General features: G+C 39.1%; 1 long non-coding RNA gene across 1 annotated transcript; it reads left to right on the top strand.

The window, feature by feature from the left end:
- The first annotated feature begins 536 nt into the window (after positions 1-536).
- LOC117215395 lies at positions 537-1762 on the top strand. The gene is made up of 3 exons (XR_004489089.1): positions 537-882; positions 954-1178; positions 1259-1762. It is a non-coding gene; the product is annotated as an uncharacterized LOC117215395 (long non-coding RNA).
- The last annotated feature ends 22593 nt before the right edge of the window (positions 1763-24355 follow it).

Below are 24355 nucleotides of genomic sequence, written 5' to 3'. Positions count from 1 at the left end.
ATAATGAAAAAATATTTATTTTACATAACATTTATTAGACATTAGTTAGATATAAAATAAGAATAATATAATCATAATAATCATATATCTAAGATAAAAGTTGATCTCTATGATCATTAACATGGTGTTGCTTTTTCCTCACACCCTCCTGCTACACGCTTCGAAGCAGAACATACAGCGAGTAGATATTACGGAATCAGATCCAATAGCAAACAATACAATATGTATAGAACTCTAACCATGGAAACACCAACACCTTTGGTAGCCGAAGTTATGCACAAGTAACTAACCAATCGCCACCCTTAACACCAACATAGCCAAATCCATCAGTAATACGCTCAAGCAACCACCGTTACGATACTAACTAACGGCAATTACTTCCAGATGTAGCAGTATATGCACCACTGCGAACAGGCAGTACATTGACAGAGATTATAGAAGTAGCATTGGCAACTACTACTTATGAACCAAATAACAGGCAAACAAAAATAATTCCGCAAGACTTTCTTGACAAAATCAGAGGGAAAAAGGTAAGCGAAAGCAAAATGACAAAAACATAGAGCACGTGAAAGCAAAAAAACATCTAAACAAACTTGCAAAGGAAATAGAAAGTAAAATAAAAGATCATAATAATAACGAATTCTCAAAATTCATAGATTCACTTTCTGCGTACGAGAATTCCAACTATTTCCTATGGAAAGCCACGAACAAAATAAAGGAGCCAATTAAACTAATCCCAGCAATCAGATTAACGGACAACACATGAGCCAGAAGCAACGAAGAGCAAGCTGAAGAATTTTCCAACCACCTTTGTTGAAGTTATCTCTTCGAGGAACGCGTGATGAATGTGTAACAGAAATATATTTAAGTATAAGTGTAACTGTAAGTATAAGTATAAATATAAGCATAAGTATAAGTACAGTGTATACTAATCCAGAACCACACTGTGGCAGCGTTACATTACAACAGAGCTTCGAAGCCATGAGTCTATGGGTATTTATATAATTACGAAAACTGGCCCGTCTATATATACCCTGCTGCACCATCTGTGCATGGCATATTCCTAAAAAAGGCTATGAGACTGAGAGGCCCTTCAAATTGATTTAGAGCTAAACAATACTCAATAGCATCAGGGACTAAGAGAACTAAATGCTAGAGAAGATGTAGTTTTCCTAGAAGTGAGTATTACTTCAACACCCTCCCTAACACTCGAAATCTTTACAAACGATTACTTTTTAACATCATTGTTATTTTTCAGACCTAATTTTTGTCGTAAATATTGAAATCTTGGTTTCGGTAACGCCTTCGTAAATATATCTGCTTGTTACGTCCGGCGACTCTCTACACAAAGCAGACTCCACGCCACGTGAGTTCTATTAGAAACAGTGACAATGACTGTTTTGTATCGTATCTGGTTATATTATTTATTGTTCTTACTTGGTGCCCGATTTTTGTTAGTTCCTTGCATATATTTTTGGTGTTTGTTCTTGGGTATAGATCTCTAATTACTACTTTGTGGTTCTTTTCTGTTTTGAGCTGGTATGTATGATGTATAGTATGTTTAATACTTGCGCCACTTTTCGAAAGATTTTTGGAGTATTTGTTTGCACTTTGACTTGTTCCAGTTTTAATTCCTTTATACTGTAGTTTTCTCTTCCGACAGTGTTGTTTAATAGTTCAATAAGGGTATCTGTTATTTGAGCATGAATGTAGATCGGTGGTGGTTTAACGATATGTGTTGTCATTTCTTCCTCTGAACTCGTATCTCTGTCTTTTATCAGTGAGCTGAAAGAATTTCGGAGTGGGATGTCCTGTAGCCACTGGTACATTTCTGTATCGGGAACTTTTATAGCGCTTGTATTTAGGATTATTTTACGCCTTTTGTGAGCTGTTGCTACCTTCCAGTTTTCATCTTGATAGGATAGTTCGTTATTGTAGCTGTTTTCTTCCTGCTTTTGCAACGTTTCCATTTCTTTTATAGGCTTTCCTGTTCTTTGTTAATTGGTTGTTTTCTGCTTAACGTATTTGTAGCTTCATTTATGAAACATGTCACCCTTTTTTGTTTGGCGGCGGTATTGGTTGTTGCATTTTGAAACTTTTACCATGTGACAGTGTTCGTTAACGTTTTAACCTCCTAAATTCACTATTTATCGCACTAACACTGGAGCACATTTACTCGCACCTGTTTACCTCGACTGCTCGGGCAGAATTGTCATTACAATGCAATTATCTATATTGTTACATCGAGGCCTTTCTTCTATTTTGTCCGGCAATTTTCATTTTTAACGTGATGAACATTTTCTTCTACATCATATTTTAAAATTTGTTAACAATCACTGTTTACAAATTGACGGCAAGTACCTGATTTGGGGTTATACGTTCTATATACATCGAACGTAACAATAAGGAACACAGAAAGCAACTGAGATATAACACGATATTGAAATTAGAAATTAATTACACCCTCGTAGCGGTGCCTGCATCAACTTGGACTAATTCGCAAACGATGGAAGTTGTATATGTTAGAGCGAAAAGAAGCCTCGCGTATTCAATCTCAGAATGTCATGTCCGAAGGAAGTCCATCTCCAACGTAGCTAATCGAACTATGCGTCTAATCGAACTTTTCGGGGTTACTTTCCTGTTCGGTATCATTTTGATCAAAAGAACCTCAACAATTCAATTAAAACAACGTTTTGTCGATGAAATAAAAGATGTAGAAGCTTCATTTTTTCTATCGAAGAGATCTTAACAAAAGAACGATAACAGGTTGTACCTTAATGCCTCGATGAAAGAAATTTTATATTTTAACGTTTCAACATTTTAATGATACAATAGTATAATATTTTAATAAGAAGGGAGAAATGTACGATTTTATACTTTCAATCGGCAAAAATGATGTTGGAAGGGTAGAAAAGCTATTGAAAAACATTTGGATAATTTCTCATCGAAGCATCTGCAAATAGATCTTAATTCGATCTGAGGCGTCTATGTTGTCTGTAATAATTGTAGCTGCTGGCTGTAGATGTCGCTGCTGGGGTACTGCTATATTTTTCTAATTTAGATGCGTGGAAGAAAAATCGGACTACGGGCGCCGGGATTCGAATCCGAGTCCCGAACGTTCGTAACCTAAGGCGCTAACCACTGCGCTACCGTTGTCCGGTATTAGTTAGTTGCGGTATTTGTTGTCGAGTGCCGCGACAGATCTATCGGACGATGGCCCGCGGCCGGTTCGATCGTAACGTCGATTAACATGTATCAACGGCTGGACCCGCTAGTAACATCAAAATACAATTTCTTTTGTCAAGGGGAAACATTGAATTATAGGCTCGCCCTATCAACTCAAAATCAACTTCAAATGACGACTAATTAGACACTTTGGAAAGTTTCACATACATCACGATCACAATAGACATTACGCAGGACGATTAATTCGTTTCTAAGTTTCTCTTTGTACAGAACCATACCGTCGACCGATGGGTCCGCGGTAGAAAACGGTAACAAGGAAGGATGGCCGCAGGAAATCCCTGACTCCTAAAGCCGCGAGCAAGGAGGTTGGAGCGGAGGAAGCGGCGATTGAAGCCATGAACTTAGGTGATTAAGATTAAGGGTGCGCACCCTCCAGAACAATCTGGGACAGTCAAGACCTGCTTTTCCAAACCATTCTGGAGAGCACGGTTGCCCTAGCGGTGGTGGCCGAGGCATACAGAGTCCTGGACGCTCCGGACTGCGCCGGAGATACAGACGGCTGTCACCTGGACATCAGCGCCGGCATCGTCCGCCCACAGGGATCCGCTGGAGCGCGGCAACGGATACGCAGCGGTCGAATGGTCAGGAATGGTGGTAGTGGCCGTATATGTGTCGCCCAACAGCGAATGGACAGCGTTCGAGGAGTTCTTGGACGGGGTAGGCGACTGCCATTACGATTACGAGATATAGTATTACGTTATAATACATTACATTATAACGTATTCCGTTAAATTGAATTACGTTATATCATATTACGTTTTGCCGTTCCTTCACATACTGAGCAGAAGGCGAACGTTACCATGATCGCGGACAGATATTAAGACAGGTAGAGTGGGGATATGGTAAGAATAGAAAGGGAGGCAAGTGGGTCAACACAGCAGTTGCCCGTAACCAGTCGTCAGTAGGAATCGCAACCAGAGAGTTCTGAAGAAGTCGCTGGTCAAGAAAGTAAACGAACTGCGGAACGAAGCGCCGCGTATTAAGTTGGCAGCCTTCACGTAATAGAGTACATTCAGTAATATAGTATTACGTTATATAGTATAACGCTATAACGCATTACGTTATATAGTATAAGTAAAATCCAATGCAACCACAGCTATCAATATTGAAGATTAAATATGTAATTGAACGAATCTCCGCTTCTATTGAGGATATGTAGACAATTCGATGCGCGTTATACTCCACGTTTGATGCCAAATACAACGCACATCATCTGGTTTGCGCTATGTTCACTCTTTTCCTGTCAAATCCGATGCAATTATAATTTTTAATGCTCAAGGCTAAATATTCAATTCTACGAATCTCCGCTGCTATTGGACAAATTTCGACAATTCGATACGCGTTGTACTCCACATTTGCTGCTTTACACAGCGCACATCAGTCGGTTTGCACTATGTCATCTCTTTTGCCTGTCAAATCCGATGCAGTTAGAATTTTTAATGCTCAAGGCTAAATATTGAATTCTACGAATCTCCGCTGCTACTCAGGATACATAGGCAGCTCGATGCGCGTTGTACTCCACATTGGCTGCTTTATACAGCGCACTTCAGTCGGTTTGCACTATGTCATCTCTTTTCCCTGTCTAATCCAATGCAATTAGAATTTGTAATGCTCCAGGCTAAATATTCAATTCAACGAATCTCCGCTGCTATTCGGGTTACAGAGGCAGTTCGATGCGCATTGTACTCCATATTGGCTGCTTTATACAGCGCACATCAGCTGATTTGCATTGTGTTAATCCTGGACCCTGTCAAATCCAATGGAGTTAGAACTTTTAATGCTCGAGGTTAAATATTGAATTCCACGAATCTCCGCTGTTATTAGGGATACCTAGGCATGTTGGGTCCCAAAGGTGCTAGTGGTATCATTGCACTGTTCACGCCCAGTAGTGCCAAGTGCCAACTCCTCCTCCAAGTCGGTGGGGCTGGTAAATTCTGACTTGTCAGTGGCTGCGTAGATGGCGACGTGGCTTAAGAACTCATCCTGCCCGAGGAAGAGAACATGCATCATGGCGTAAACAATCACACGTCGCAGACCCGATCGGGTGTCGTGGCGGGTTAAGCCTTTCGTTACTGGCGGCTTCTCCTGCGTGACAAGCGCTCTGCGTCAAAAAGAAAAAACTTTCCTCGAAACAGAGTATTTATAACTTCTTAACACACTCACTTTTAATTGAAATTTGGGTAGGCCTACTTTGGGGGGGGGGGGAGGACAATCGTCTCCCCTAACGCCACATTTAGTTAGTTAGTTCATAGGATAGGCCTAACGAGAAGACGCGGGGAGTGTACCGGCAGTAATTTCCAAGAGGTCTCGGGCACTGCTGCCAAACGTGTAGGTTGGCCACCGTGGAGTTTTTGTCAGTAGGAGTCTGGAACTACTCCACTAATTCTCCAGAATGCAGCGGAGTGTCCATGAGGATTTCTCCACGTAGAAGAAAAAAAGAAAGAAGGTGTTGAAGCATATAAATAGGTGATATATCGTATTTCAATTCTTTGAATTTTGTTTGAATTATTGTTAATTACAGTCACAATTTCTGATAATATCATGCACACGATTAAGTGTAACCACGCTCTTAATCGTCATCGTTGTCAATTACAATTATAATTCCAAGTTTACTTACATTCATTTTAACGAAACCAATGTTTACTGCTAGAACACGCACATATTCGTACAACGATGTTAAAAATCTGAGCATAATGGAAATGTACGTACAGCAGATACTCACAGGAAAAACCAACGAGACTACTAATAAAATCAATGAATTAGAAAAAAGGAGCTATAGACAAATATCTTATAATATACCGTGGCATAATCTGCAATTTATTATAAAATAATTGATCCGAGCAGTATCAATTATAAAAGAAGATGGCTGAATATGATAGACACTGTCGAATACTAATCAAATATAATGATTTAGTTAATCTTTAAGATTTAAGTTAAGATACATCTTTGAGGAATTAATAAGTCTTTCGCTAATAGCCTAATAGATCTCTTGATAGATCAAACGAAGAAATACCTAACCGCGATTACAGCCAATTGGTACATATTATTCGATACATAATTAATATTTGTATCACGTACAGCGATGCAAGTGGTATTGAAGAAAATAGCCATTTTATGTTACAACTATAACGAGTAAATTTACTCGTTTAACTTGAGAGGAATTAAAAAGGTACCTGACTTTTAAATAAGCATTAAATAAGAAATTTAAATATCGCAGACGGTGATGTAGGTGTTATTCAAGAAAAGAGAACATTTTATTTTGTAATTAGCACGAGTAAATGAACGAATATCGATAATATAATATAATGATTAATATGAATTTTATCTGGCTGATTATTTAAATACCATAACATATTTCACAGTAACGTCATCGACTGCCATTAGGCTCTTTTCCCTTTTTGTTCAAACTAATTGATAGTCGAAAACTAGTATCAAGGAGGTGTGAATTTAGTCGTAGTTTGTAGAAACTATTAAAATGATAAAAATGGATACCGTATTAAATCGTCGAAGGCGCCAATTTACGATAAATATTAAAAATTACGATTAAAATTGTTCAATTTGATTTTGTTATAATGGAAAACCCGTCCTTTGCTATGTCAAGAGATCGTTAACGTTTGATTGACATCTCGACACCTTGTCAAGATATATAAGGAACGCGGAAGTCGCGCGCGAGCTCTTTCGTGCCTGAAATTCCGGACAGTGAACATCCAAGAAGAATTTAAATATAAGGTAAATAAAAAAAATATCAAATAACAACATTGTAACTAGTAATTTATAACGTCTAAGCCATTAATTTACAATACTTGAGAAATTAATTTACAATATTTAAGCTATTAATTTATAACATTTAAGCCATTAATATATAACATATAAGCAATTAATTTATAACGTCTAAACTATTAATTTATAACATTTGTTGAGATATGTATAATTTTCTGTGTTGGACTGGGTTAAATGTGTAGTAGAGATACTTGTAAGGGAATATCAGCGTGTGGATGTATGTGTGTGCGCGGCGTCTCGAAAACAGATGAATGTAAACTGTTCAGTCGGTTAACAGAAATATAATACGTTATATGGTATGCCGTTATAACGTATTACGTTATATGGTATGCCGTTATAACGTATTAGGTTATATGGTATGCCGTTATAACGTATTAGGTTATATGGTATGAAGTTATAACGTATTACGTTATATGGTATGACGTTAGAACGTATTACGTTATATGGGATGACGTTATAACGTATTACGTTATATGGGATGACGTTATAACGTATTACGTTATATATTATAACGTTATAACGTATTACGTTATATGGTGTGACGTTATAACGTATTACGTTATATGGTATGGCGTTATAACGTATTACGTTATATGGTATGACGTTAGAACGTATTACGTTATATGGGATGACGGTATAACGTATTACGTTATATGGGATGACGTTATAACGTATTACGTTATATGGGATGACGTTATAACGTATTACGTTATATTGTATGACGTTATAACGTATTACGTTATATGGGATGACGTTATAACGTATTACGTTATATGGGATGACGTTATAACGTATTACGTTATATGGTATGCCTTTATAACGTAATACGAAATCGCCAAGGTTGAACCTAACTATTTTAGCTTTGTTTTCGTCGAACCTATCCTTATCGTATTTGGCGCTTGCTTCTATATTCTTTATCGCCTGCTGTCTTACATTTTTTTTTTATTTATTTGTTGAAATTACAATCAATTCTCGCGTTGAGAATTTTCAGTAATTTTTCTGGCGTGGCACAGTGACATGGCTGTTTATTTACAATAAGTTAATACTTATTATAGATAGGTATAATTTATAAGTATTATAAGTAAGTGCATATGCTTAATTTGGATAATTAAATGAATCTAACGTTTAGGTCTAGCGGGTAGTGCCTCTTCAGCCTGCGAATCTGGTCCGTCGTATCGAGTAGTCCAGTGATTAGGGGGTTTCGGTGTTTGTTGATTCTTTTGCTATATCTGTCGCTATATTTTGCTATTTCCTCTTTGACGGTGGGTATCTTGAGGTCGCGGTGTATTGTTTCATTGATTACATACCAAGGTGCGTCAATTAGGGATCTTAGCGTTTTCGATTGAAAGCGTTGGAGTATTTCAATGTTGGAGTTACTTGCTGTTCCCCATAGTTGGATTCCTTAGGTCCAGACAGGTTTTATTACGGTCTTGTAGAGGGTAATTTTATTCTGTATGTTTAGTTTGGAGCGTCGGCACGTGAGCCAATAGAGTTTTTTTAGTTTGTCCTTTAGTTGCTTCGTTTTATCTGAGATGTGTGTCTTCCACGTTAGTCTCCTGTCCAGGGTCATGCCCAGGTATCAGACTGTGTCCCTGCTAGGAACTGTTGCATTGTTGATGGTGACCTGGGGGCAGGTTTGTTTTCGGAGCGTGAAGGTTACATGTGAGGATTTCTTTTCGTTGACTTTGAAGCCCCATTTGTGAAACCACTTTTCCATGGAGTCGAGACTTCGCTGGAGAGTGGATGAGGCTATTACCGGGTCTGCGTGGGTAGCTAATAGCGCTGTGTCGTCTGCAAATGTCGCTATTGTTATATCGTTTGATATAGATATTTCGGCAGTGTAGATGGAGTACAGTAGGGGTCCGAGGACACTACCTTGGGGTATGCCGGCTTCTATTGGGAATGTTGCGGAAGTGGCGTCTAGGCATTTGACCATGAATTGTCTATTGGTTAGGTAAGATTTTAGGATGGAGTAGTAGAGGTGAGGTAGGATCTTTTTAATCTTGTATAGTAGCCCTTCATGCCATACTTTGTCGAATGCCTGTTGGATGTCGAGGAAAACCGCTGAGCAATATTTTTTCTTTTCGAGTGTTTGACTGATCGTATGAGTTAAGCGGTGGATTTGCTCTACTGTAGAATGATGTTTTCGGAAGCCGAATTGGTGATCTGGGAGTGTTTTCAAGTTCTCTAGGATTGGAAGGAGTCGGTTCGTGAGCATCTTCTCGAATAGTTTGGACAGGGTAGGTAAAAGACTGATTGGGCGATAGGAGCAGGTTTCGTATATCGGTTTACCGGGTTTAGGGATGAGGGTAATCAATGAGATTTTCCAGGCCTTAGGATAGTGTTCCAAGCGAAGGATAGCATTAAAAATCGATGTGATGACTGCTATCCCTTTTGTGGGAAGTTCTTTGATTGCTGTATTGCTTATTAGGTCGTGTCCTGCTGCTTTCTTGGGGTTTAGGCGACTGATTGTTTCCATAGTCTCTGCAGAGGAGAAGGGTTCGATAGGAGGGGACATTTGGAAGGGGGTGTGCAGGTATTCAGTAACGTCCGCGGCGGCTTTGGGGGAATGGGGTTTGAATACTTTTGACAAGTGTTTAGCAAACAGGTCGGCTTTTTCTATAGGGCTTCGCGCCCATCCACCTTGCGGACGGCGGATAGGTGGGATTATTTGTGGGGAGCGTGTGAGTTTCCTGGAGGCCTTCCATAGTGAGTAGTTGGCGTCGGCTGTGGGGGATAAGCTGGCGAGGTATTTATGGAAACAGTCGTTTTTATAGTTTTTTAAGGTTCTGGATGGCTTTCGACGGGCAGGCAGAGAGTTCTATCTTTTCTCTGTAATTTACGATGAAGGGTGCCGGACCGTAACTCATACGTATTCGCGACGTCTTCGTTCTGTAATTTATCGACGATCTCGGAAATTTGTGGGTCGCGACGTTGTTCCGTAAGTAGCCAATCGTCGGAGATTTCGGTTAGGTTAATTTCTTTCTCTACAATTTTGCTGAACGTACTGCGATCCAAGTCTACGGGATTTCGCGAAAAGAAATCTACGTGGGCCATTCGTTTACCTTCCCGGTACATAATGTCAAAGGTAACAGTTTGCAGGTAAGCCCACCATCTGTAAACCCTGTCGTTCAAGTGTACCTTATTACTGGATGCTTTCAGGGAGTTGCAATCGGTGACAACGAGAAATTCTCGTCCGTGTAAGTAATGACGGAAGTGCTTGACGGCGTTTACAACTGCTAACGTTTCCAATTCGTAGGAATGATACCTAGATTCCGCAGGGCTAGTTCTTTTGCTGTAATACTCCACTATTCGATTTTTACCTTCGACCCTGTGCATTAAAATGGCTCCATCTCCTTCCGAGCTAGCGTCCGTATGTAGTTCTATGGGGTAATTGGGGTCAAATATCATTAGCACCGGCGCGTCAGTCAGGCCGGAAATTACCTTTTATCTTATCTGTTCGTGCCTATCCGTCCAAGGTATATTCTTGTTACTCGAGGTAAGTGCGTACAGGGGTTTCATTACTTGTGAAAATTTGGGAATGAAGTTTCGGAAATAAGAGGCCAAACCTATGAATTGCCTAAGTTGTGTGACGGTCGACGGTGCAGGTAAAGAACTCAAGGCTTGTATTTTACCCGGGTTTGGACGGACTTCTCCGTTACGAATTACATATCCCAAATAGAGTACCGATGTCTTTAAAAAGGAGCATTTTGAAAAGTTAAAGGAGAATCCGGCTTTCACGAGGGTATCTAATACGGTGCTCAACCTTTCTAGGGCTTGATCTACTGAGTCGGCAATAATTAGGACGTCGTCCAAGTAAACAACAACGAACGAATACGCGAGGTCGCCTAAGGCGTTGAGAATGGCCCTCTGGAAAACGGATGGTGCATTTTTCAATCCGAACGGCATAGTCACGTACTCGTATTGCCCGTCGGGTGTGACGAACGCCGTATATTCCGTCGAATTGGGATGAATGGGGATTTGGTGGAATCCGCTGGCCATGTCCAGGCTAATGAAGTATCTCGCCTTCTGCAATCTCGCGATTTGATCCGCGATGAGGGGTAGGGGATACCGGTCCGCGACCGTATTTTTATTTAATGCCCGCAAATCTACGCACAGTCTATCTGAGCCGTCTTTCTTCTTTACAAGTAAGATAGGGCTCGCGAACGGTGAGTTGCTCGGCCTCACGATTTTTGCTCTAATTAACTCGTCTATTCTCTCACGCACTATCCTACGCTCTTCTTCGCTAAGTCGGTAGGGACTTCTTTGCACGGTAACATTAGGATCGATTAACCGTATTTCTAATTGGCCCGTGCTTACGCGAGTACGTGGGAAGCCCGTAATGAATGAATCTTTGAATTTCTCGAGGACAGAAATTAACCGACTTTTATCATTACCAACCACGTCAGTGTCAACCGCATTGATATTGATCAATCATCAAAACCCTGGCTTAAGATCTCGCGGCCAATCATGATATCATAGTGCAAGTGACTATCGGCCAGAACGTGGAAGGTTATCTCCAATGTAAAACAGTTAATGCGTACCGTAGATAAGATCTGGGATGTACTCTTAACGCAGGTGTTTCCTATTCCTCGCATAACTACTATATCTGTCGTTCTCCTACCGGAGAATTTCGGAGCGACAGATTCTCTAATTAATGAGCACTCGGCTCCGGAATCGAAGTAAAATGGGAACGACTCACCCAGATGACTTAAACTACCGGCTGGGGACTCCACCACGCAGGTGTAACGTCAATTCATATCAGAGACCAGGCCATACACCACGGACAGGATGGCACCCAGATACCTGCATATCCCTGGCGCGCACCCTCAATAGTCTTAAGTGCCTACCAGGGGCACTTGGCATTTTTATAGTTAAGGTCGTTCGGACCAAGCGAGTATTTCCTGTCGTAAATTCCGTCCCTTGTCCTTAGATACCCCCACCCCTAGCTTTCCTCAGACACAGTATCGTCAGTAAGACTTCACTTATTCTGTATCCTTAGAATAGTCAACATATCTATGTCGGTCTCTACTCTTATAAGTCGCGTACTTAATGTATCGTTATAACTAAGTCTGACATAACGTGGTTGGAGTGAATTGTGATTTATGTTAATTCAGTGCGTGTTACATTGTGATTGCTGAATTCATAATAAAGGTTGATTAAAACCAAGTTAATAGTTGTGTTACGACTCAACTATATTTTATTTTCACCAACCAACCCAAAAATTACGTGACACAGGAGTTGACTTTACGCTCATCCTTGGGGCCTGGTCTACCGTCCCGTCGTGCCGGGCAGTTAGATGCGATATGGCCTTCCGCATGACACCTGTAGCAAACCGCCTTGGACGGTGCGGCCGGTCGGCTTCCTTCCTGGCGTCGTGCATCCCTCTGCTGTTCATTCTGCATCCTCTTGCGGCAGTCCTTTATTCTGTGTCCGAGAGTACCAGTAATGACACCTCGTCTGGTGGCCCGATAACTTGCGTCGCTTAGCTTCGGGTTCCGCCGGTGCATCTCTCGGCGAAAATGTCGACTCTTCTTCGTAACAAAAGGGTCGCATTTCGCTCAGAAATTGGTCCTCCGTTCTGATATCGCTCGTGAGGGCCAATCGTTTAAGACGTTGGTCGTGTGGAATTAATATGTAGAGAGTGACAGCGTTAAGTATTTCGTCTAGCGTAGAATGTTGCCACCGCGTCTGCAGGAGGGAACGGACACGGCCGGCAAACGCCCCCGTGGATTCGCCCGTTCCCCGCGATTCCCTGGATACCTTGATTAACGATGAGGATGTCACGTAAAGTTGGTACTTGGGTGGTAGTAAGAAGGCTGGGTCGTAACCCAACTACTTATTTTCCTTTATAAAACTTTATTATAAATGTTCACACTTACAAAATAACACCGAACCGGAGAATAGGGGTTGTATGAGTACAGCAACTAGAAGAGGAACAAGAACTGCCCGAGCTGGGTGAAGTCTCGGTTTATATACGTTTTGGTTTTAGGATGTTGAGGGGCTAGGTGTAGGTTATGATGTAGAAAGTGTCCGAAGGTCGGGGGTCCATATCCTATCTCTGATGTGGACTGAGGTGCATCACAGTCTTGGCGTATGCTATGATGATAAGGTGGTGATGTGTCCAAAAGTGTTCGAAAGTCGACCGTCGATGTATTATCACTGATGTAGGTTGAGATGTGATTGATGTCACATACCCCCCTCTTTAGATTGATTTTGGTCCTCCAAAATCTTAGTGTTTCCTCAGTATGGAGCGATGGAATTGGACTCTGACTGGCTCGACTTGTACTTGTTCTTCTTCGTCGTGGTATATGCTTTTGCTATTTCAACCTGTGAAGGTTGTTGGCTGGTTAAATTTCGACTACGATTAATAGGGATAATTTGCGAAGTTTGACGAAATGCCGCAGTATCACGTGTTGAATCTTTCGTAGACTTTGTAACAGCCTGTGATATAGAATGAGTTAGTGGTCTTTGAGTAATGTCTTTTATACTATCTTGTTGTTTCTTTATAGTTTAATTGTTATCCAGTTGTTCCTTTGATACTTGCATTTCTTTGTTTTGTTTAGCAACTTCTAAAGCCTTTTCAGCATCTACAACTGGTTCTTTTTCCATGCATGTAATTTCTTCTTCGACCAGTACAACTGTGCTTTCCTCTATAGTTCGTGTTTTTGTGTCATTTAGTAAACTTTTCAATTCAATTTGCACAGTATCTGGAGCTTTGGATACCGACTGACTATCATCTTCTGCATTTTCAACACCCCAATCATCAAAGATATCCTGAATTGCATTTCTTTTGTTAGTTATGCGCATTTTATCTGCTTCACTTATAGATTTATTCCTTCCTTCTGTATTAGCAACATGTATAAGTACGACAATTTTATTATGAATAATTTTCTTTTCTACATTAATTTTATGTGAACTATCAAAAGATCAATCTTGCCATTTCCATTTGTTGTTTCTTGTTATTCTTTTCTTTAATATCAATGTCATCTGCAGTTTCTAGATCACTACTCCTGAGGTAATAGGAGTTATAGAATCGTTTCTTGTCTTTGTATGATTTAATACGTCATAATTGTCTTTCTGGCTACAATTTTCAGAAACTTCTTGAGCCACAATTTCTGTTGACATTACTTCTATAATTGTTCCATCACATTCTCGTGCATAATCTATCAAATTAAATTCTTCATTTGCAATTTCAGCGTTCTTCGTTCCTTTTTGTTCGGCAGAAACATTTTTTCTTCATTGGAATTTACAACAGCATCCTTTTCATGTACAGTTAAAATAATATTTTCTTCTGTACTTTCATTCATATCATTAATATAATAGTTTCTACAGTTAGTACCATTACTTCTGAACTACTATCAACTAGTTTAGACAAATCTGTGTCTGTATCCGTGACATGCAATGTTTGGGCTTTATCATCAAAAGTTTCACGAAGTGTTTTAATTAATGCTTGACACTGAGCATTAATAACACTAACTGTATCTGTATTTAACACTGTACAAACGTTGTGTTTCTCAATGTTTTGTTCACCCTCATTTGTATTAAATATTTCAACATCATTCGTACTTTCTTTATCTAAAGATGTGTCACCTGCATATCTTGAATGATCTCCAATCTCAGTTGTATTTTCTGCTTGCTCTTCTTGAAATTTCTCATCTTTTTTTTTTTACATTGATCATCAATTTGTGGGCCCTTATTTATTATTTCTTGTTCTACTTCATTAATCGCAACGTTCTTTATGCTCTCTGTCTCACTACTTTCCTTACTGTAGAAATTTTTTTTGTTTTTATTTAAATCTGTTACATCACATTTATTTACTATTAAACCATCTTGAATTGTATTATCTGTACATTCCAGGTGACTTATTTTTTTTTTTTTTTGATTTTCTGGAATATCATGCACATTCTTTATAATATCAGTCGTTGATTCTGATATTAATGAAGAAGATACATCTACTTTTATCGATGATTCTACTTTATTAATGTCACTGTGCACTTCATCTAGTTGTTCCATAGTAAAACATCAAGATTGTTACAATTACTTAAAAAGTCATGGATTGTTATTTAAATATTTACTGCACCTTTCCATCAATGTAACCCTTTGTGGCAGTTTGACATTCTACAGAACACCAATGCTGTATCAGTTTATATTTTTCTTCATCATGAAGTTTTATTATATCACCTAATTCTTCCTGATGTTTTTTTTCCTTTTTTTTCAATTTTCAAATAAGAGTGTGTTTTCTATGTGAATCTTCTAATTCGTGGTTCGCCTCGAGTAAGCGATTATTAACATCTTTGGAAAGTTTTTGGACGTTTTCCAGTTCTTTTCTAAGAAAATTATTTTGTTCGTTCATATCTTTTACTTTACCTTCAATTTCTACCCTACGCAATATTTCAAATTTATTTTCATTGACAAGGATCATTTTTCTTATTTTTCAAAATCCAGTTTCAATTTATTAGTTTCTTCTTCATATTTATATCCAAAATCACCCACTTTTTCATATTCACCCTTTAATTCGTCTAGTTCACATTGAAGGACAGATTATTTGTCCTTGTGGTTCAAGAACTACATTTTATCTCTTTTGCATCTTTAGCTCCAGCTTATCACGTTCCTCCATTGAATTACTAACACATGAATTAAGTTTGGCCTTCTTTTTGTTGTTCCAGCAGGTCAACTTCATATTTGTGACTTATGTTATTCCTTCTAATTTTATTGTTAGTTCTTCAATTTGTATTCCAAAAGATTGAACTCTTTTCACGTGTGCGTGTTTTTTTTCATCTATCTATCTGAATATTATAACAAAGACTTTACATTGAATATTTTATTAAAATTGTAATATTTTCATAAACGCTTCAAAATCCACAGTCTATTGATCAACTCCTCTATCCTTTCTCTTTCTCCTCACTAAAATAGATAAATTCCTAATGTAGTTCGTGGATAATTTTTTTTTTTCTCTAAAGCAAATCACATTTATCATCTGATATATTTTTTGAAATAATTTCTGTCTGTTCATTTTCTTCTTTTCCCCTACTTCTTTTTCTCCTTCTAATGAATTCTTTTTATTTTTTATTAGGTAATTCTTGTGAATCTTTAAAGCGCTTCGCAAAATTTTATTCGTGTCTGACTGTCTTGTTTGATTATAAACAATTTCTTCAAATTTTGGCGAAGTAGCAGGCTTTGTAGCAACATTATAACGACTGCTCCGTTTACTACCATCTAACATAGATGGAGATGGATTCTTGTCATCTTTATTCTCTAAAGACTTCTCTTGTGTATTAGCATCTAAATTTCTCGACATAAGATCTGCTGAAGTTTTTAATTCTGTAGTGTCACACGCATTTTTCGCTGTCATCATTTGGTCTTCTTCTATAAGCAAATGTTCATTATTGTAAGCATCATCTCTTGCTTTTTGTATGGATTCTAATGATATATTTTGTTCAACGTTGTCTATTGATTTTGTATCATTTTCAGCAGTTGATTTACTAACTGCTTCTAATTCCTTCGTTTCAATTTGGTTTTCTTTATTTGTATCGCCGTCCAAAATATTTCTCATTGAAATATTATCCTTCTTGTTATGATCTTTTTCTGCTTCTCCTAAACTTTTACTTTTTTTGTCAAACCATTCTTGTAAATTTTGAGTATCTTGTGACGAAGATGGTGACAAATCATTATACAATACTGCAATATCTTCTTTCCTTCGTTTCACAGACTCTTTCTGGTATTCTATTGAGCTATTGACATCAAACATTAAGTCTGTTTTAATGAAAATATAATCCTGTGAAGCGGTGTCAATTGATACTTTCTTTTCGGCTTCAAGGATATTGTATGGTGGATTGGCGAGTAGTAATTGTCCTATTTCGCCTTTCAGGCCTCGGATAAAATCGATCACGGAATCTTTTAAAATCCTGTCGTTCATAGCTCGTCTAGTAATTTCGTCACGGTATTCGTATGTTATACTGTATTGTAACTTATTGAGCGCTCTGCGGAACCTGATGATATAACTTTGCACACTTTCGTCATGACGCTGTCTCGTTTCGCGTAGCTGGTCTTGATGTTCTTTAACAGAGTCTTGGGTGGCTACGTTTCGTCTTAGGGCATCGTACAGGTGTCCGTATTCGTATATCGGTATATTGCAGATGGCCATTGCGGCTTTACCCGTGATTTTCCCGATTTTGATCATTTTTAATAGTAGCGTGGGTTCGCTACACATGGCTCGTAATTCGCGTACTTCGTGTATGAATTCTTCTACTCCGATATTGTCTTCGCCGTTTAATTGCGGAATACATACTATCGCGTCTTTGGCCCGTAAGCTCGGAGAGGCGAATTGCGGTGGACGGTCTTCGTAAGAGGGATGGTTGTCTTCTTCTGTTCGAATTGGAACGCATGGTGGGGAAGTTCTATCTCTCGCGGCAACAGATTCGTCCATAGTAATAAGGGAGCCTAGTTCTGTAGTAGCGTCGCGTCCTATTTTTATTTTAGAGATATTTTTGCCTAATAGTTCTATTTCCGCTGCACGCTTCTTATTTTCACTGTCGGCCGTCCGTTGTGTCTCTTCTACACGTTGCGCAAGAATTTCAATTTGTTTTTGAATTACGTCGAGTATGGCACGAATCGAATTGTCCGTACCTCCGTTTGTAGAAACGGTTTCAATAGTTTCGACTTTGTCTTTTCGTGATGTGGGCATGATTCTAATTGAGCTTATTGAGTCTGAACTATTGTTGCTATTTGGACTCGAAGCGCTTGAGAAACTGGGTTTTCTCACACGGTATCGTGAAAATGAATCCAGATTTTTCAGCTTACCGTAGTAGCTATGACCGTTGAGGAGTCTCAGGCATGTTTCCTCTCTGGTTGGTTCTAGATTCCGAATCATATTCGTAGGCTTGCTCTGCGCTGACCGTAGTCCTCTCGTCTAGTTTCACCGTAATGGAACGTTGAAAGTTGCTGCAGGGCTTCGTAGTAGCAAAGATTCGCACTGGGTCCGTTGATCCTTCGATCTTCAATGATGCGCGTACGCCGAAATCGTAATTTCGTTTGCACTGAAGTGAATAGATCCTGGCACGGATCGCCAAAAATGTCACGTAAAGTTGGTACTTGGGTGGTAGTAAGAAGGCTGAGTCGTAACCCAACTACTTATTTTCCTTTATAAAACTTTATTATAAATGTTCACACTTACAAAATAACACCGAACCGGAGAATAGGGGTTGTATGAGTACAGCAACTAGAAGAGGAACAAGAACTGCCCGAGCTGGGTGAAGTCTCGGTTTATATACGTTTTGGTTTTAGGATGTTGAGGGGCTAGGTGTAGGTTATGATGTAGAAAGTGTCCGAAGGTCGGGGGTCCATATCCTATCTCTGATGTGGACTGAGGTGCATCACAGTCTTGGTGTATGCTATGATGATAAGGTGGTGATGTGTCCAAAAGTGTTCGAAAGTCGACCGTCGATGTATTATCACTGATGTAGGTTGAGATGTGATTGATGTCACAAGGACGTCGTCTCTCGGCCACCGAACTGTATAAGGAATCGTTCCTTAACTTTAGACCAAGTAACTTCTCCGTCTCCCGTCATTCGTGCCAGCCAATGTGCTGCAGAACCCTGTAGAGAGTCACTTAAGGCAGAGTATAGCGCGTCATCTCGCAGGGGGTTGTTCTGCATGGCCCTACTAACAGCCATGCACCACGCGGCTGGGTCGGCGCCTGCGACTTCTGGGTTAAAATGTGGTAATTTGGTGATTCCCGTATTTGGTCGTTGCATTAGCGTATGAATTAGGTTGTTCATGACAGCGACCTGCCCTTCCAGCGCTCGCAACCGTTCTGATCCCACTTCTGATGTCGGATCGTCACTGGGAATGGGGTTGTGGGCGTCAAATGAATCTTCTCGAGGATTAGCCATTGATACGGTACACACAGGCGTAGTTTATTGCAATGATAGAATTATTACAGTCTTGACAATTGATCACGGCAGTTCGGCACTCGCGACACTAGTGACGATGCTCTCGGGCTCAATAACGAATCCGCGGTCGACGGGATGATAGATGAACGTACTCACAAAATCTAAGTCGGACGCGTAATATTCACTGGTCGTAAAGAGTTACTCCTTTCATCAGTGAGATCGCGAGCGAGAGAATGCCTTTCCCGTCCCGATGATGCCACAGAGGAAAACTATAATGGGGTGTGTCTAAGGATACGAGATCATCGGATTCGTCGAGAAAAGCCTTCGTTCAGAAAGTAAGGGAAATTGACGTTGCTGCTAATTGGACAATCTCCATATCGGTGGTTAGAAAAAGATGCTAGCTGCCCTCGAGGGAAAGTTGCTAGTGGGAGACGCCGCTAGTTGAAAAATAAGTCTCCCCTATTTTCCCGTAGTTGGGACAAAGACTGTTTGTCTGTTTGAAGGACTTTAGTTAACTAAACCTTAAGATTTACAACGGGCCCTCGGGCTAGCCGAACATGTACTGCGGAGACGCATCGACATCTGGCAATCATCTTACTCGAAGAATAGGGTCTGCGCGTGGCGAGCCACGGGACAGAAACCGTTGGAATGTTTACTGTCGCGTGTCGCCACGAATATTTCTTTTAAGGAGAGCTATAGAATTACTCCATACCTTTGTTAGACAAAGCGTTCATCCCGTGACCGCGGCTACGTTCGGCGACTGACTGTCGCCTCGAGCCCAAGCTCATTATCACGACTCTCGAACAATTACAATCGGGTTGAATAACTCATGAGAAATTAGAGATGAAAATGAGTGGGAAAAGATTAATCACTGGTCCTCCTAAAAAGATGCAGTCCCATGGATGGATGGTTGTGCGAGTATTAAAGCAGCGCAAAACCGTTCCCCGAATTCTCATCCCGGACGTCGTACGACCAAAGACAAAAACAACTCACTCGAGGGCATTGCGGAGAGACATTCATCGAGGACACAATAGTATTATTCCAGGAAGTGCTAGTTCTTCCTAGATTCCGGTTACAATGTTCTTAACGCGTGGAAATTAGTCTTGACCAGGAAACATCTATAACGGCATGTATTTTCTGCCGTGATTGTAAATCTGTTTGGAACATGCGGTTTGTCCGTTAATCTAGGCGCTGTTGTTCAATTGAGTCAATATTATTTGTTGGTAGATTAGTGTGTGCAAGAGCGCTCTATCCATTATTGACCAATTCGAGCACGTATTGGTAAATTTCACACCGGCAATTACGGTGAAATCGTTCGTGGTCGCTGGAAATTAGCAGTATCGTTTGCGGTCGTGAGCTGATTGACACTGCGTGAGCGGGGAATTATGTGAAGCAGCTTTGCTTTGTCGTTTCATGCATTTAATAGGTTTACGGCGGTGGACAGAGTTTGTAAAAAATGAAGACAAGGTAGAAAAAGATTATTTTTCATTTTTTACTATTAGATTATTTTCAAAGTGATCTTTTCAGTGAAATATGATTGACAAAAAATAAGATCTATAATTGAATCATTATAGAAAATAGAATAATATTGATAATAAAGAAATAAAAATCAATTATAGAATAACATATAATAATAATAATAATAATAACAATAATGTGGATAGACTTTATGTTTACTTTTATATGTATAATGATACTGTTTGATCCTTGAATTAAAGTTAAGATTAACGTTGCGATTATGATTATCCTTTGTCTGACTAAATATATTTGAAGTATCAATTACAGTAGAATTTTTGAAAGATTCTTGGCTGTTAAACAAAAAACTGGTTCCTTTATATTTCGCTTAATTATCATAGAATCGTGAAACTGACATTCACTTCAAATTTTGTCTGTTTCAGGAGTAACAAGTACCTGCAAAAATCATCCATCAGCCGGATATGTGCTGTCGGAGGGTTTTTCATTAGCATTCCCGTCTTTCTAACTGGTAAGAACCAATTCCTTCAATTCTGTCAACTTTAACCTTTTGAAAGATACTAGTACATAAGTTATACGTTTAATTTTTCTTGAATTCAGGCATGAATCTAAAAGATACTGTGAACTATCTCTGAGTGTATGAAATCAGTTTAGAAATCCAATGGAAATAAAGTTAATTTTAACGCCGAATAGTCATTATTTTTCTTAGAAAAATAAAAAATGATCGTCTTTTAGGGAAGTTTTAACAGATTAATTTATAAAGAGCTGAAACAGAATATTCATGTCATGCATGAATACGGCTGGTGGATGGATCGAGATCTAATCTAAAGTTTACGTTGTGTCATGCTAGTTTACACAGCTATCATTCGCTCGATCGATCGTTAAGCTGTTGAACTCGATTCAAGACGGACATTTTGACTCTGTTCAGAAGAAAACTGCGTTTTAATAAATTTGACGGAATAGAAATTATGATAGACTACAATGTTTTTTTAATTATATCATAAAATTTATTTATTTTTTTTAATGTCATGTTAGAAACTTCAAATACTGTCCAAAACTTCGAACGTAATCGTTTTAGAAATTTGTAAATTACTTAACGACCAAAAATATTGAATTCTCTATTGTCTGAAGATAGATTCTCTATAATTTAAGTAATTTATTCGTCGAGAATTGATATATAAAGACTTAAATAATAAATTAATTGAAAAATAATTTGCGACTAGTATTGAAAATTTCAATGAAAAGCATATGTATATAGTTTACGCTTCGAGAATTATATGTATTGAGAATATGTATTTGCGCTGATTCTTTGTCCCACTTGTTATGGCATACGTGTTATAATGATCCTCTAACAATGCTTTCAGGTATGATATTGTATACATTCATCCAGTTTCATTCGACGCCGGTGTCACGTAAAATGGATACTTGGGTTGCGAGAGAAAAGAAAGCTGAGTCGTAGCCCAACTATTAATTCTCTTTTATCGAACTTTATTATAACTTTGGTACTTACAGTAGAATAACGTTGAACAGAGAAAGGGGTGTTGTACAAGAACAGCAACTAGAACGAGAACTCCCCGGGCTGGGTGAAGTCTCGGCTTATATACACCCTGGCTTGGGGATGTTGGGGGGTTTGGTGTGGATTCCAAGGAGTCCGAAAGTCGGGGTTGGGGCCTTATCTCTGATGGGGACTTAGATGCGTCGCGGCGTTGGCGTCCGACAGTCGGGAGTCGATGTCTTTTCTCTGAGAGGTAATTGGTGTCACACCGGCAATCGTTACGTCGGTTTTCATAGGCCTTGGCATCGTGTTTTGTGGATGCGCAATGGTCCATAACGTCTTCGTGTGGCAGAGGGTAAGAACATATCGTTATTAAAAAAGAAAACGAACACGTTCAAACACGTCTAAATCATCTTTTATGTGTATTTTACCCGGAAATCATTTTATCGTGAAATTTTGTTTTTCAGAGTTACCATAATTTATCTGGTAGAGTTCATAAAAATTTTTCTGAAATCAATTGCAAGCTTTTAGGAAACCAGGATTTTTCACATTTTTAAGAAGCGTTATAATTATATTTCTGATCTTTATTTTATTCGTGCGAAATTGAAAAGTACGCAAATGGCGCAAAATGCATAAAATGCGCTAAAATATACGTATATAAGAAAACAAATCTCGATTAAAATTTTATTTCTTTGATTATGTTCGTAAAACTACAAACTTGTATAAAAATACGCATTCTAGTTATAAGTGTTAAAACATTCGATCTAGTCCTTATCACATTCATGAAAACCTCCATTTAACCATTCGTTGTATCAACAAACATTCATATGCAAAACTTACCACCTACCACATCCTCCGCGTATTAATATAATCCCCTTTTATAAATTATACACTTTAGAATGGACTGGTTGGGTCAGAGTCATATAAGCTTACAAGTTCTCGAGGAGTTCTACCGAAGTTACATTTACGTTTGCATAATTTCACCGAAAAAGATACTCTGTAGAATGACAGGTTCGTTTGTTTATGTGATCCGCGATCGCAACTATTTCAAGGGGATTTTATAAATAACCATACACACGATATTCAGTGTATTTTCGCATTCTCGTTTATTTTTGGGAGATTTGTAAAACTGTTGAACAAAATAATTGAGTAACGATTATATTTGCTGAGAAAACGTCTTTTTCTCTGTACTCCTCCTTCTACTTCAAGCATGTAGTATTGACAATAGGATTGACAATGGCTGAAAGTAATCCAAAAGAGTTTTCACCATGGTTATCGGTAACGAAAAAGATTTGAATCATCTTTAATACTTATTCGTAACTAGAATCATTTCAACTAAAATGTAAATTCTTATATTATAACTTTTTTAATTTGTTATGGCCCCTGACTACAACCTAACCTATCATTCTTATTTCGTAGGAGAAGACGAATGCCGTGAAGGCGTTAGCGCGCGAACAGTGCGAAGTGGCGGTACAGCTGCAGCGTCAGCAGCAGCTGCAACAGCACCAGAACCAGCCCCAGCTACAACAGCAACAACAACTACGTGACCCGTTAACCATCCACCATGCTGGCTGCCCAACGAAAGTCGGGCCCGTGACGAACCAACTAAATACCAGCCACGCAACGCACGGCTGAGCTGCACAGTACCAACACTATCATCACCATCATCATCATCGACACGTGTCAATGTCTCCACCGCCCTTGTTGCTCTCATCGCCAGCTCCGATCGCGGCGACGCACAATCATCTGAACGTGAGCGGACACAGAAACGTGGTTACGCCACCGGATATACCAGCAGATAGATCGCCACCGAGTCCTGGAAATAAGCTAAATAGATCGCAGCATTTGCCACGGGAAGCAACCGGCAGCGTCAGTCCTGGTCTTCCGGCTGCCACATTGGATCTAAGTAGCGCAGCAACCACCAATAGTCCGCATGAATTGTCCACGTTAGTTTAGAAATTTGGTTCGAACATTATATCTTCACATAGGATTGGAGATTAATAGTTGATAGTTAATTTACACATCGATCTTTTTATTTGTAAATTGGGTCGTGGTTTAGAGTTGGTTTGTAAAAATTCGGTCCTAATTGTTAAATGATGAATATTGATTAAGAATAATAGGCATTGATGTACCAATCTTTTTTTAACTTATATACTTGAGAACACGCATTGGAGATTTCACTTTTATTCAGTGAAACAGCAACTTCATTACTCGCTTATTCAATACGGCAATTGCATATATTTCATGGACATTTTAACAATGTTTTGAATAATTTCTAACGGTACAATTGTGATGAAGTGAAAAAAATCGTGATAAGAAACAGAGAGAAAAGTTGCTCGTTAATGAATATTGACCAGAAATAAAGTAATTTCTAAAGAATATCCCGAAGACGTCGTAGATATTACGAAAGGAATGATTAATTTATACCCGCCTGTATCTTGCCATTACCATACTATTATTATTATTA

Source organism: Bombus bifarius, unplaced genomic scaffold (genome assembly GCF_011952205.1).
Source record: "Bombus bifarius isolate JDL3187 unplaced genomic scaffold, Bbif_JDL3187 scf7180000009566_frag, whole genome shotgun sequence".
Taxonomy (NCBI): Eukaryota; Metazoa; Arthropoda; class Insecta; order Hymenoptera; family Apidae; genus Bombus; species Bombus bifarius.
Note: the sequence above shows the minus strand (reverse complement) of the source record. Positions and strands in the feature narration are given on the sequence as shown.